Genomic DNA, 6,000 nt, shown 5'->3' on the forward strand with positions numbered 1-6,000 from the left:
GCCTCATGATTAGTCTTTAATGTTTTCTTTATATTTCTTCTGGCTCTTTTACATCAAATTTTCCATTGAATTCAGGTATTTTTGTTACAAATGCTGAAAGTCATTCAGTTTATCAAATATTCATTTTTCTTCATTCAGGATTATACAGGATAAATTATTCTTGAACACAATCCCAGCTCTTTTGCTACTGGAAATATAATATTATAGGTCTTCTTTAACATCAAAGTAGCTATCCATGGTTCTTTTTCCTTTGTTTACTCGTTTTTTATTTTTATTTTGTCGTATTTTACTTTTAGCAGTTTTTAGTTATTATCAGGTTTTAATCCCATGTTATGGGCAATGTTGCCATTGGTCTGTTCTTACAATTATGTTTTGAATTCTGACCATGAGCTCAACATAAGGGACTCCTCTCCTCCTATAAGCCTTGATTTCAGTCCCTAGTCATACTGTCCTGAAAAATGTTCCTACTCCCTGTGATACCACACTCACCAGATGTGTGCTCACTTTTCCTCATCCACAACCATAGCCCAGGGATACATCTGGTTGGCACCAGTAGACCTGGCTTCCAAAAATAATGGGGGTCCTCTAAACTTCATCCAAACATCTGCTTTGTGAGGCAAGATTTTCTGAGGCCATGAGTGTGGTGAAAGGTGAGATAAAATCTCTCAAGGCCTTCTCTGCCTCCTGACAGAGTTGCTCCAGGGCCAGTTATTTGTTGATTCAATGGAGTCCACCTGTAGCTGTTTACACTTCATTCAAACCAAATCAACCCTTGGAGGTGCCATCTTTTCTGAGGTCCTCTAAAGTTATCTTAGGAGGACAACTGGTATACCCCCTTTATTTTTTTTCTCTACATCCAATTCATGGCAAAATAGTCAGCAATCTGGATTACCTGGAAATTTCTAACCTACTTCACTATCTTCCCAGAATGCCCCCTCACATATGAGATTCTATGGTAGACCACATCTTTATAGTCACACAGTTGGCTGGTGTTCTCAAAATATAAGAGCTTTTTGACTAACTGTTTAAAGAAGAATTGACTTTGTATAGCAAAATGTCTCTTCAAGGCAAATGTCTTCCAACAGTAGACCCCCTAAGCATATGCTAAAATCACATAAGCTTTCTTGAAAGATTCTAGAGGATAGGTTTCTGTTGGTTGAATCTGCTGTAGAAAATTTGCAGGAGGACATGGACAGAGTTGATAAAAAGGCATATAATTTGCATTGTTGAAAGAAATGCCAATATTCATTGAATCACAGATTTATCAAACTATCTCACTGTTGATGTATTTATTCTCAAGACACAGTTCTGGATTTACATAACTGAGATTTAATCTTCACAAATCATTTTTTTGTTTATGCCCCAGTAGAGGGTTTTCCCTCTTAACTGCAAAATATAGCTTGTGTCTCAGTTTCTAATTATGTGAGGACCGTAGGTCCTGTTCAAGTGTTAAAGCACACTACACACACACACACACACACACACACACACACACACGCATGTATTTATCCATTTATATAAAAAATATAAAAAGCAGGACTCATAAGAGCATGTAACAGTTAAGACAACTGTCTTTTCTCTAGTAGAGTCTACCTCCATTTAAGAACCTGTACAATCTTTAATATGGTACTGATAGTACTGCCCTATAATTGAGAGGGCCTGGGAGTCACTGGACTTGAGGTTGATAGGGAGACCTCTTCTAGTAAGCACCATCCTCCCTTAGGAACCCATATAATCCTTTGTTATTTGTAGTGCTACCCTAAGGTGTGAGATCTCTCCCAAAAGGTATTTTTTATTTGAGGTTACTAGGTAGTCAACCCTTAACTTTCCTTGTGCACCTGTTCAATCTTCCAGACTTATAGTTAAGGGTCAGGGGTAGAGGGAGATGCTTAGTTTGCATCCCTGCAGTTGTAGACTTCTCATATCTGGCAGTATCCTCCCATTCTCCATGATCATTAACAGTGGCTCAGCAACCACATTCATCAGTTCTTCAGATAGTCTGGAATGTGGTTTGTCTGGACCTGGTAGATTGAACTCATCAAAGTCTCTGTTAACCATTGCAACACCCCCACACACACACACACACACACTCTAAAGGTTTTACTATATGACAGAGAAAACAGAAGCTAAATTATAGAGCAGTAGTTCTGCCTTTTCTTCCTAAGTTGCTCCCTTCTGTGACCTCTTCTTTCTTTAGTATAGCTAGCTATAAACTATATTTTTGCTTTTCTTAGCCTTCTTCTAGAGTCTCATAACCCAATGACTTTGGAGTCATGAGGGTGGGAGTTCGAATTTAACCTCAGACATTGACCTTGGGCAAGTCAATTAAACTTAATTGTCTCACATCCAGGACCATCTCCAGTTATCCTGATTCTTATCTAGTCACTGGACACAGATGGCTCTGGAGGAGAAAGTGAGGTTGGTGACTTAGCCCACAGCCTCTCCTCACTCAAAATCCAATTCATGTGCTTGTCATGGCATAATCTCCCTGATATCATGGTCTTCTTTCAGAATGAAGAATGAACAATGCCATTAGATTGCAAACATCTTGAGGGCAGGGCTCTTTTGCCTGCTTTCTTTCTTTCTTTCTTTCTTCCTTCCTTCCTTTCTTCCTTCCTTCCTTCCTTCCTTCCTTCCTTTCTTTCTTTCTTTCTTTCTTTCTTTCTTTCTTTCTTTCTTTCTTTCTTCCTTCCTTTCTTTCTTTCTTCCTTTCTTTCTGCAAGATAATTATTAGGTGCTTATTAAGTGATTGAGCCTGAATTTGAACTCAGGTCCTCCTGACTCCAGGGCCAGTGCTCTATTCACTGTACCACCTAGCTGCCCCTTGCCTTTCTTTGTAACCACGGTGTTTAGCATAGTTCCTGGTAATGTGTGCTGATCGACTGACTAACAACTTATTTTGAACTTTAGCTCTTCTTACACTATTCATTCATAGAAATGTTATATTTCTGTCTTCATTTTTACATACCTCTCACTTTAATTAATCTGTATATATATACATATATAAATATTTGTATATAAAATATATTTTAATGACTCAATTTGTTATACAAGTTTCCTTTGTATCCATAGAAGCCTTCTTAGACAACTCCTCCCAACACTTGTGGAACAGCTTTTACTCTTCTAATACAGTACCTCACACTTGGATTCTTAATCAATATTTATTGAATTTGAACTGAAAATGCTGCCATCTTGGAATAAGGCATTGTGTGTGAGGTCAGTTAGGCACCTGAACATTTGATAACCTAAATTCTTTCTTGGTGTTTCAGACTGATTCTATCCTCTAGCATCACAAGATCCTAGAGAATAAAGAACTCTCTTCCTCCCCTTATGCGATTTAGTCATCATTTGCTGAAGGTGAAAACCCCTTTTCCTTGCTTTGATTGCTTATTCTGTTTTCTCATTCATTCTGCTTTACCCTACTAAACTCTACCCTTCCCTTCTATCTTGATCCCAAACTTCCCTTCAACCTACATCACTTTATTTCGGAATCTTTTCATCTTCTATAAACCCAGCTCTCATTAGAAGACATTTCATCCTTGATCAACTTATCCAGTAAAGTGTGTATCTTCCTTGCTTCCCAAGAGACTAAACCAAAAAAAAAGGGAATGAAGATGGCAGTGAGGAGTGTGAAGAGCACTTACTCCTCACTCCCATTTCCACAGCCTCTTTCTGCCACCAGAACTACTCAACTCCTTTGGTCTGTCTATATCATCTTGTTGAGATCTGTATTGTATAGCTAGCCTCTAAGTCATTCTATCTCCTTTCTTAAGGCGTTCTGTTCCTAACTAGTGTTCTACACATTGATCAAAATACCCTGACTTTCCATCATCTACCTCAACTCCTGTTATCTACATCTTCACTCCATCTCAAATGCAAACTGAGGGATAGTCTTGTTTTAGATCTCATAACCAAAAATTATGATAATTGCAATAATTTCTGATATTTCCAATGTCCTTTAAAGTTTACAAAGTACTGTACATACACACATACTCCTAACTTACATTGTGTTTCCCCTAGACCAAACTATCTAACATTCAGAACAACCTGTAAGTCTTCATTCATTCAAAACTATAGCTCATAAGCCCTCCACTAATGGGATTTCTTTTATTAGTCAAGGGGACTGACTAATTCAAATTGAAGACTTTGGGGAAGGGGTGAGGAGTGTGAGAAATTGAGGAGAGTGACTTGCCCAGGATCATAGAACTAGTAAGCATCTGAGGTGGAATTTGAACTTGTTTTTCTGACTCCAGGACCAGTACTCTATCTACTGCACTTTAAAACATTTAATGAAATAGTGTGAAAAATAGCAGTAGAAACATTTCACCCCAAAATTTAGGGTACATGAGCCCCAAATATATGCAGAATCAGCAGACAGAATGAACACATATAGGATCATGTATGGCTAATGTATCCATGAGTGAACAACAACATAAATAACTAGTATAGACATTGGATGGCCATACACGTGGGGAAAACATTTGGAAAGGCATCTTATACCTTCTGGTATTATAGGATCAACATTAACTTCAGATGTTATCATGCAGTTTTAACTACTCTTGCTCCTTACTTGTCTCTAAGGTCTACCACTCAGCATTGACCAGATGCTTTGGCATCTCTGATCCCCTCTTTTCCCAGATCCTATCTGTTAATTGAGGAGTGGTTACTCCTTAATCTCCTTTGCTGGTCTATTATTTTCTTGATCCACTAAGTGTAGTTATGTTGTTAGGTTGTGTTATAGACTTTCCACTCTACTTGTTTTTGTTGTTGTTATTTTAATAAATGTTATTTTACCGTATTTTTCCAATTACATGCAAAGCTAGTTTTCAACATTCATATTTTTATGTTTTTGATTTCCACATTTTTCTACCTTCCTTCCCATCACAGCAGGTATAATATATACAGTCATAGTTAACATATTTCCATATTAGTCATGTTGTGAAAGAAGAATAAGAACTAAAGAGAAAAAAATGTGAGAAAGAAAAAAATAAATTCTAAAAAGTAAAAATAGTATGCTTTGTTCTGCATTCAGACTCTACAGTTTTTTACTCTGGATGAATGGCATTTTCCATCACAAGTCTTTTAGAACTCTCCTTGATCACTGAACTGCTGAGAGGAACTAAGACTCTCATAGTTGATCATCTCACAATGTTGCTGTTAATGTGTACAATGTTCTCCTGGTTCTGCTCACTTCACTCAGTATCAGTTCATGCAAGTCTTTCCAGGCTTTTTTCTGAAGTCCCCTCACTCATAATTTTTTCTTTAAAATTTTTAATTTATTTATTATTCCAACTATTTGCAAAGATAGTTTTCAATCTTCATTTTTTTGGTAAAATTTTGAGTTCCACATTTTTCTCCTTCCCTCTTTTCCTTCTCCCCTCTGTAGACAGCAAGTAATCTGATGTAGATTATACATGTACCACTGTATTAGACATATGAGTCATGTTGTGAAAGATGAACTAGAGCAAAAGGGAACAAAAAAACATATGGTTCGTGATTTCTTGGAGAATAATATATTCCATCACATTCATATACTATAAATTATTCAGTCATTCCCTAATTGATGGGCATCCCCTCAATTTCCAATTCTTTGCCACTACAAAAAGAGCTACTAGAAATAGTTTTTGTACATGTGGCTTTTTTTTTTACCCTTTACATGATCTCTTTTAGCCACTTTCTTTATACTCCAAGTGACACCATCAACTCTCTTGGGTTCAATTATTATCTTTATGCTAGGTGACTCCCAATTCTATATATCCAGTCTTAATATTTTTCTTGGTCTAATGCTCCTGAAACAGCTCAACTGAATGTCCTATCAGTTTTTCAAATTCAACATTTCCAAAAAAGAATTCATCTTTCATATACCTCTCCTAAACTTCCCTCTTTCTTTAGAAGACACTAACATCATTTTCAGCCCCCAGATTTGTAAATTCAGAATTGACTCTTCTGTCTCTACTCTCTCTCTCTCTCTCTCTCTCTCTCTCTCTCTCTCTCTCTCTC

Source organism: Macrotis lagotis, chromosome 8 (genome assembly GCF_037893015.1).
Source record: "Macrotis lagotis isolate mMagLag1 chromosome 8, bilby.v1.9.chrom.fasta, whole genome shotgun sequence".
Lineage (NCBI taxonomy): Eukaryota > Metazoa > Chordata > Mammalia > Peramelemorphia > Peramelidae > Macrotis > Macrotis lagotis.